Source organism: Heteronotia binoei, chromosome 2 (genome assembly GCF_032191835.1).
Source record: "Heteronotia binoei isolate CCM8104 ecotype False Entrance Well chromosome 2, APGP_CSIRO_Hbin_v1, whole genome shotgun sequence".
Classification (NCBI taxonomy): Eukaryota; Metazoa; Chordata; class Lepidosauria; order Squamata; family Gekkonidae; genus Heteronotia; species Heteronotia binoei.
Genome location: NC_083224.1, coordinates 61,976,811 through 61,986,190, shown reverse-complemented (window position 1 = coordinate 61,986,190; position 9,380 = coordinate 61,976,811). Strand labels below are relative to the sequence as shown.

Here is a 9,380-nt window from a genome sequence, read left to right as displayed (position 1 = left end):
TGGGAGATGGATTAGCGCGCTGAAAGCTAAAGCGAACAACATGAAATCATTTCTTCTCACTCCGTTTTGCTTTCTTGTGGATGGGTCCGTGAAAGCAAGCTGAGTTTTAGGGCGCTCCTTTCTAAAATGACAACTCATGCCGTTGAAGAGACTCCCTCGTCTCAGTTCCTCGAGAAAACATCCTGCGCGCCAAGGCGGTTGAGTCTTGTTCGGTGCGCCCCCTGCGGCGTCTTTTAAATTTTCCCTCCTCAGACTATACAGCGCGAAATGAGAACGCCGACCAGTTGCAACCGGCGGGTGGGATGCCTGGCGTCGGAGCTCGCGCCGCTGTTTCCAGGCCACTGACTCACCAGTCCCTCGGTGCTCAGCCTCCCCCCACCCCCCACAGGTCAGGCTTGAATTCGCCTGAAACGGGTGAGGGAAATCCGTTAAACGGACGATCTACGAACTCGACCCTTTAATATACGGCTCGCTGTCCAGCTCTTTCGCGCCTTTTTCTTTCTCTCTCTGTTCCTCCCAACTTTGGGGTCATGAAAGTGGGTGTCCTTTCGAGGTAGCCGCTGAGTCGCACCTTCGCTGTCTCCATTTCCCTCGTTCAACCTCGAATTGTTGCAGCTCGTTCGCCGCGTCGTTCATTTCTCCAGGCGAACAAAGCTGGCCTTTCATGGCAGAGGTAAACAGCTTTCCGTGTCCATAAAACATTCGTGCTTAAAACAACCTTAATGATTGTTTTCAGGGAGGGATTTAACATGTTTTTACCAAATTATTTCTTGCCAGGCTTGGAATATAAAGCCAAAATATGAAGCTCTATAATCTGTCGTTTTAAAAGGGCTCATATTCTAGTACTATCCTTATAGAAAAGGTACTGGAATATAAATAAGAACTCCAGTTTTGTATGTATACAAAAGTGGAGACTTAAAGAAAAGAGTTTAATTTAACCTAAAACGTCTTATTTAGAGGCCCCACAGATTTAAGAAGAAGCTAATCAGGATGGGCACTGGCTAGTGTTTGGATGGGAGACCTCTAAGAAATACCAGAGTCATGACCTGGAAGCAGGCACAAGCCACCTTTGAACATCTCTTGCCTTGAAAATCATATGGGGTAGCCATTAGTCAGCTGTGACTTGATAAGCACTTTCCACAACCATATAGTGAGGCTTTGAACTCTAGTTTATCTAGTTTATTCCTAAATCTGGCTTTGGTCTCTTGTACTGCTTTTATACATGTGTTAATGTGTGCTAGAAAATGCAAGCAGACTGGTTCTTTAAAATATAAATTTCACCTATTTATAAAGATTGAACCACAGTTGTAAATCATGCTTCCTGCTTGGACATTCAGGGCTTTTTTTGTAGCAGGAACTCCTTTGCATATTAGGCCACACACCCCTGATGTAGCTAATCTTCCCAGAGCTCACAGGGCTCTTATTGCAGAGCCTACTGTAAGCTCTTGAAGGATTTGCTACATCAGCTACATCTGTGGCCTAATATGCAAAGGAGTTCCTGCTACAAAAAAAGCCCTGTGATGAATTCATTCACTCACTGAGACTCAAGTTGGATTTCATGGAGTAAATAAAAACAATCAACAGGATGGGACATCAAATAAACAATGCCATAAGATTTGGATTGTAGAAATCTGGAATCAATAGGAGCCAATTTACAGCAATAAACATTATGAAGTATACACAGTTGTATAAACAATTCCTGACTTTCAGAACTGTTTTGCTACAGTACGGCCCTATTATCTGTGTAGAAAAGCTCTCGAATAATTCTGTTTTGCAACCAAGAGAGTAGGAACCTTTATTTCGTCAGCAGGCCATTCCATAACTTGAAGGCCATAATGGAGAATGCACGTGGATGGGCAGTTGATTTTTCTAATTTATATGTTGGCACCTGCAGAAGGCACTAACCTGGCTAGCCTGATATCTTCAGATCTCAGAAGCTAAGTAGGGTCAACCTTGGCTAGTATGTGGATGGGAGATCTCCAAGAAGTACTAAGAAAGTGACGCAGAGGCAAGCAATGGCAAACCAACTCTGAACATCTCTTGCCCTGAAAACCCTATGGCAGGGAAATGATATTTTACCATGTTTTCAGGTTCATTTGAATGTATATTCCTATGACTTAGTTACCTTTGACTTTCTGACAGGGATCAAAAAAGAAGTCCAGCAGTTGCATTTTTTTGCTTCTTTGTCACCCTGCCCATAAAACATTTATGCTTAAAACAACCTTAATGATTGTTTTCAGGCAGGAATTTAACATGCTTTTTTAAAAATAATAAGTGATTAACAACAACTATCCACTGCTCAAGATCAGTCATAGAACTTTTATTGAATGCAAGGAAAAGAAAGGAAAAACCTATTTGTCACCAAAAGTCAGCTATGTCTTGAGGGTGAAAAAACCCCAAACACCAAAAACCTGCAGAAGGCTCTGCTCAGATGAAAGAAGCTTTCATGCTGCAACATGGCAGAGAAATAGTCCTGCAGGTATATGAACCCAAGGCCATAGAGGACTTTGTATGTGATAGCCCAGTAACTGATAGGTAGCCAATGGAGTGACAGGAGAATGAGAGTAATATGTATGCTTCATCTAACTCTCAACAACAGCTGAGCTGTGGTATTCTGTGCCAACTGAATTCTCTGAGTTGGTTTTAAGGGGAGATGTATGTAAAGTATATTACAGTAGTCGAGTACAAAACCCTTTATCCACAGAAATTTGCACTTGCACAGACTTGATTTGCAGCCAGACTAGACCTTACAGGTCTGACTTGTGGGTGCTGATGCCATTTTAGAACTGAAGCTGGTCATTTTAAAATGCTGTGATGGCCTGATCCTGAACAGTGTTTCACTGGCATGTAATTCCATGGGTAGGGAATGACATGATCACCTGGTCCTGCCATGCTGCAGGATCAGGCCCTCACCACATTTTAAAATGCTTGAGTTCAGCTGTAAAATGGTGTTGGTGTCTATGGGTCAGACATGTGGATGCCATAATGTGTAGTTTGGCCTTTAAACTGCTACACATGCTTAGTTGCATCCTAAAATTGTAGCTTAGTGGCACCCCAGCTGTGCATTTGCAGAATTGCATAGGTAAGTTATTTTGCCGTATGGGCATCACTTTTAAATCAGGCCTCAAACTGGGCTGCTATCTGTGAAGAGTAGTTATGCATGCTTAATTAGTACACCAATTACTTAGCACTCACTGATTCAGGCTGTAAACCTCTGATATGCTAACCAAGCATTGGTAGCTGCTCTGTAGTTTAAATAAAATGCTGTACATCCAACTGATAAATGTTTTTGACTTGGCCAGATTCACATTAAGTCAGACCCAAAGAAAATGCAGATGTCAGTGGGAGACTCAAGGGTATGAAGTCCTCAAAGCAAATGAACTGCATTAACAGACTCTAATGTTTGATACAGTGGATTGTGCCATCTTGTTTAGAAATTTTTAGGTACCAAAGTAGGTATCAGAGGATGTGTTTTGGATTGGTTTAAATCAAGCCTTATAGATCAGGCTCAAAGGACTATCACTGAGGACCAGTTGCCATCAGTGTAGGATTTGTCCTATGGAGTTCCACAGGATGCAGTCCTGTCCCCCATGCTATTCGATTTCTATGTAAAGTACTTGGGAGAAATCATTTGTTTTGGAATTGGATGTCATAAATATGCTGACAACACCAAGCTCTATAACTGTCAAAATATCTTGGTGATGGGTTATCTTCAACCACTGTTTTACTGCTGTGATTAAATGGCTAAGAGTGAACAAATTGAAACTGAATCCCAGTAAGACAGTGCTAATACTGGTTGTGAAGTCTTGAAGGACATTGCGCTTCCCACTTTCCATAGGGTTCATCTGGCCTTGTTGACTTGACTTGGGTTAGGGATTATACATTACTGCTGGAGTACTTTTTCCAACCCAGAACATGGCTTGACCTGGCAACCTGGATCCATGCCCCAGTAACTTCAGGACTAAACTATTGTAATGCAATCCAGCTGGGTCTGGCCTTGAAGACAATTTGAAGACTCCAGTTGGTACAAAATGCCAGAGCACTGTTATTTGGAGCTAGGTGGAACATGCACATTACATATGCAGTCAGCAGTCACTCCATTGGTTGCCCATCAGTTATTGGGTTCAGTTCAAAGTATTGACTATCACATATAAAACCCTTCATGGTTTATATATCTGCAGGACCAGGGGCGGATTAAGGCTGACTGGTGCCCTCAGCACTGATCAATCTTGGTGCCCCCCTCCTTTCCATGCTGACCCAGTCCATTTTAGTTGTTATTCTGTCTGACCAGATATACAATGCAGGTTACAGCAATACAAAAATTTATTCATATGATAACACAATATACTGTACAACCTAAGCCAAGCTTGGGGTACATAAAGTTCTACAAAAATGCAATACAACATCTATTTTAATATTTCACCAGTTAAATCTATCAAAGTTCCAATATTCATGACCTGAAAGGCATTTTTCTACATTTTCGCAAAATCACTGATAACATCCTTGAAATTAATACTTCTCAGAACGTTTGCTTCAATTGTTAATATACACAGTGAGTTGAGTCTTTCTTGAAACATAACTCATCTATTTGGGTTTTTTACACTTTTCAGTTGTGAGAAAGACCTCTTTGTAATGCAGTTGGTGACCATTAATGTTAAAAATATTCTTAAGGCAATTTCAACATTTGGAAAGGCACTCTCTAGTTTGTCTTCTGTAACTGTGTTGTAAAGTTCCATGTGAGCGAAAGATGTTTTCTTGGTTGTTTTAAACTTAAGAAGAACTTTTCAGAAGACATTTCAGAGAGTTCTGAGAGAGAGCAGAGAAGCTCTGAGAAAGAGCAGAGAATAACTGATATAAGGGTGAGCAGCTGGGGAAGTTGCTGAGAATTTCTGAGTTTGTGTGACTGCTGAAAATTCTGAATTTGTGGTTGCTGGGGAACTGCTGTTTGTTTGGTTGAGGGGGCTGAAGGTGAAGGTGATTGAAGGTGATTGTTGCAGATTGATTAGGAGTGGCTGTGTTTCCCACCCTCTTTGCATTGTTAAGCTGCGCCTTGCCAGAGAGCTAAAGGGCTCTTGGCCTGTGGCTCTTAGCCTGGGAGCTCTGTAAGGACCAGGAACCCAGGACCCTAATTTCCTTGTGCTCCCAATAAGGCAAGTTGACCTCCAGAAGGGGAGCCACATAAAAAAACAGGATTTAAAAGGGGACTGTATATATTTTTTAAAAAAAGGTATCATGAAGGTAGAATGCCAGCAGGGGGGTGGGGGCTTTCCAGTGTTTTGCATTGAGCGTCACGTGTATGACTATCTGCCCATAGGACAGAAGTCTTGTGTGTGTGATCGATGGTAGTTGGTGATTTGATTCTTAGGAAAGTAGACAGCTGGGTGGCAAAACCGCGTACTGACCATATGGTGACTTGCCTGCCTGGTGCGAAGGTAGCGGACATTACACGTGTCGTAGATAGACTGATAGACAGTGCTGGGGAGGAGCCAGTGGTTGTGGTGCATGTTGGCACCAATGATGTGGGGAAATGCAGTCATGAGGTCCTGGAGGAAAAATTTAGGCTGCTAGGCCAGGACCTCCAAGGTAGCCTTCTCAAAAGTGTTCCACGTGCAGGGCAGGAGAGACAGGCACAAATTAGAAGTCTCAATGTGTGGATGAGATGATGGTGTAGGGAGGGAGGGTTTAAGTTTGTTAGGCACTGGGATGCTTTCTGGAACAAGCGGAAGCTGTACAAAAGAGATGGTCTCCAGTTGTCCTTAGATGGAACCAGGCTGCTGGCACTTAAAATCAAAAAGGTGGCAGAGCAGTTTTTAAATCTTGGGGGAAAGCTGACAGGAGATGAAATGTCTCTGGTTCGGGAGGACTCATCTCAAAGAGATGAAGGGTTAGCTGTTACTTTTCTACTGGGTAATGGATCAGAGTTGTCCACTGAGATGGTGACAAACAGTATGGACGGTCTGCCAAAGTCTCGAGGCGGCAGGAGGAAGGTTGCGGGCCTAGCTTGCCGGGGAAATTATAGATGTTTGTATGCAAATGCTAGAAGTGTTCAAAGTAAAATTGGTGAGTTGGAATGTTTAGTGTTGGGAGAAAACAGACATTGTGGGAATTTCAGAAACTTGGTGGAATGAGGAGAATCAGTGGGACATGGTGATTCCTGGATATAAGTTATATTGGAAGGATAGGGAGGGAAGGGTTGGAAGTTGGGTGGCTCATTATGTCAGAGAGGGTATACGGTCCAGTGAGACTGTGGTCAGATAATTAGATTCCATTCTAGAAATGCTTTGGGTTGAAATAGAGGGCCCAAAAGGAAATTTAACCATTGGAGTTTGTTATCGCCCACCAAATCAAAAGATAGACGACAATTATAATATGATGGAAGGCTTAAAGATAGCGGCTAAACGTAAAAACTATGTCGTAATAGGTGATTTTATCTACCCGCAGATTGATTGGGTCAATATGTGTTCCGGTCGAGAGAAAGAGATTGAGTTTCTTGATGCTCTCAATGACTGTGCTATGGAGCAGATGGTCTCAGAACCTGGATTTGGTCCTAAGTAATGCCCAAGACTGGGTGAGAGATGTAAAAGTGACCGCACCGCTTGGGAGCAGTGACCATAACATTAGCAGTGACCATAACGTTATTGATTTCACCATTTGTATAAATAGAGAGTTGCCCCCAAAAACTGGCACAACCACGTTTGACTTTAAAAGGGGTAAATTCTGTGAGATGTGTGTGTGTGTCTCAGAACCTACCGGGGGGGGGGGGGGCGATCCTGGATTTGGTCCTAAGTAATGCCCAAGACTTGGTGAGAGATGTAAAAGTGATTGCGCCGCTTGGGAGCAGTGACCATAATGTTATTGATTTCACCGTTTGTATAAATAGGGAGTTGCCCCAAAAGACCGCCACAACCACGTTTAACTTTAAAAGGGGTAAATTCACTGAGATGAGAAGGCACGTGAGGAGGAAACTGAAAGGAAAGGTAAATACGGTCAAAACCCTTGGGGAAGCTTGGAGACTATTTAAAACTATAATCCTAGAAGCTCAGATAAAATACATACCACAAGTTAGGAAAGGCACAAACAGGCATAAGAAAAGGCCTGCACGGTTAACAAACAAAGTAATGGAAGCTGTAAAAGGTAAGAAGGACTCCTTTAAGCAGTGGAAAACCAGTCCAAGTGAGATTAGTAAAAGAGGCTGTGGCAAATCAAATGCAAGACTGTGATCAGGCAGGCAAAAAGGGACTATGAGGAGCATATTGCAAAAAACATAAAGACCAACAATGAAAAATTCTTCAACTATATTAGAAGCAGGAAATTAGCCAGGGAGGCAGTGGGGCCCTTGGATGACCAAGGGGTCAAAGGATTACTGAAGGATAGGGAAATGGCTGAGAAGCTGAATGCATTTTTTGCCTCCGTCTTCACCGTGGAAGACGAGAAGTGTTTGCCCGCTCCAGAACCACTAATTTTGGAAGGGGTATTGAAAGACCTGAGTCAGATTGAGGTGACAAGAGAGGAGGTCCTACAACTGATAGATGAATTAAAAACTTATAAGTCACCAGGTCCGAATGGCATACATCCAAGAGTTCTGAAAGAACTCTAAGTTGAACTTGTGGATCTTCTGACAAAAATGTGTAATCTTTCATTGAAATCTGCCTCCGTTCCTGAGGACTGGAAGGTAGCAAATGGAAGACTCAGCATGGGTTCTGTAAGGGAAGATCTTGCCTCACTAACCTGTTACATTTCTTTGAGGGGGTGAACAAACATGTGGACAAAGGAGACCCGATAGATATTGTTTACCTTGACTTCCAGAAAGCTTTTGATAAAGTTCCTCTTCAAAGGCTCCTTAGAAAGCTTGAGAGTCATGGAGTAAAAGGACAGGTCCTCTTGTGGATCAAAAACTGGCTGAGTAATAGGAAGCAGAGAGTGAGTATAAATGGGCAGTCTTCGCAGTGGAGGACGGTAAGCAGTGGGGTGCCGCAGGGCTCGGTACTGGGTCCCATGCTCTTTAACTTGTTCATAAATGATTTAGAGTTGGGAGTGAGCAGTGAAGTGGCCAAGTTTGCGGATGACACTAAATTGTTCAGGGTGGTGAGAACCAGAGAGGATTGTGAGGAACTCCAAAGGGATCTGTTGAGGCTGGGTGAGTGGGCGTCAACGTGGCAGATGCGGTTCAATGTGGCCAAGTGCAAAGTAATGCACATTGGGGCCAAGAATCCCAGCTACAAATACAAGTTGATGGGTTGTGAACTGGCAGAGACTGACCAAGAGAGAGATCTTGGGGTTGTGGTAGATAACTCACTGAAAATGTCAAGATAGTGTGCGTTTGCAATAAAAAAGGCCAACGCCATGCTGGGAATTCTTAGCAAGGGAATTGAAAACAAATCAGCCAGTATCATAATGCTCCTGTATAAATCGATGGCGCGGTCTCATTTGGAGTACTGTGTGCAGTTCTGGTCGCCGCACCTCAAAAAGGATATTATAGCATTGGAGAAAGTCCAGAAAAGGGCAACTAGAATGATTAAAGGGTTGGAACACTTTCCCTATGAAGAAACGTTGAAACGCTTGGGGCTCTTTAGCTTGGAGAAACGTCGCCTGTGGGGTGACATGATAGAGGTTTACAAGATAACGCATGGGATGGAGAAAGTAAAGAAAGAAGTCCTTTTCTCCCTTTCTCACAATACAAGAACTCATGGGCATTCGATGATTGCTGAGCAGTCAGGTTAAAACGGATAAAAGGAAGTACTTCTTCACCCAAAGGGTGATTAACATGTGGAATTCACTGCCACAGGAGGTGGTGGCAGCCACAAGCATAGCCACCTTCAAGAGGGGTTTAGATAAAAATATGGAGTAGAGGTCTATCAGTAGCTATTAGCCACAGTGTGTGTGTGTGTGTATGTGTATATATATATATATATATATATATAATTTTTTTTTGCCACTGTGTGACACAGAGTGTTGGACTGGATGGGCTATTGGTCTGATCTAACATGGCTTCTCTTATGTTCTTACAATGTCTGGCAGAGCAATCAATCCTTTTAAATCTGCCAAATAAAATAGCAGATGGTAATGCATTGCTTCTCGTTAACGAGAAAGCACGCCGTTGTTGTGGTACTTGCAGAGAGGAGAAATATGATGCTAATTTCCCTACAGAAAGAGGAAGTTCAAAATTCAGTGGGGAGGAAGTTTTGTTGGCCAGGCTATATAATGTTTGCATTTCAATATCCAAGATCTAAGCTTAAGTTTCAAGAATGCATCTTTTAGGGATAGCATAAAAAGTGAATCTATATCAATGCCCATAGACTTAATTTTCCTCTCAATAAATGCTAACCAATTTGACTTATTGGATTCTGAGAGCAGTTGATATAGAAGGCTCTCCGAATCAG

General features: G+C 42.7%; 1 protein-coding gene across 1 annotated transcript in view; it reads left to right on the top strand.

Annotated features, from left to right (window-relative positions):
- The first annotated feature begins 307 nt into the window (after positions 1–307).
- The window catches only part of SYCP1 (synaptonemal complex protein 1), a 139,142-nt gene continuing 130,069 nt past the window's right edge, over positions 308–9,380 (top strand). The window contains exon 1 of the mRNA XM_060232988.1: positions 308–673. The gene's annotated coding sequence lies outside the window, so the exon portion shown is untranslated. The remainder of the gene's footprint in view (positions 674–9,380) is intronic.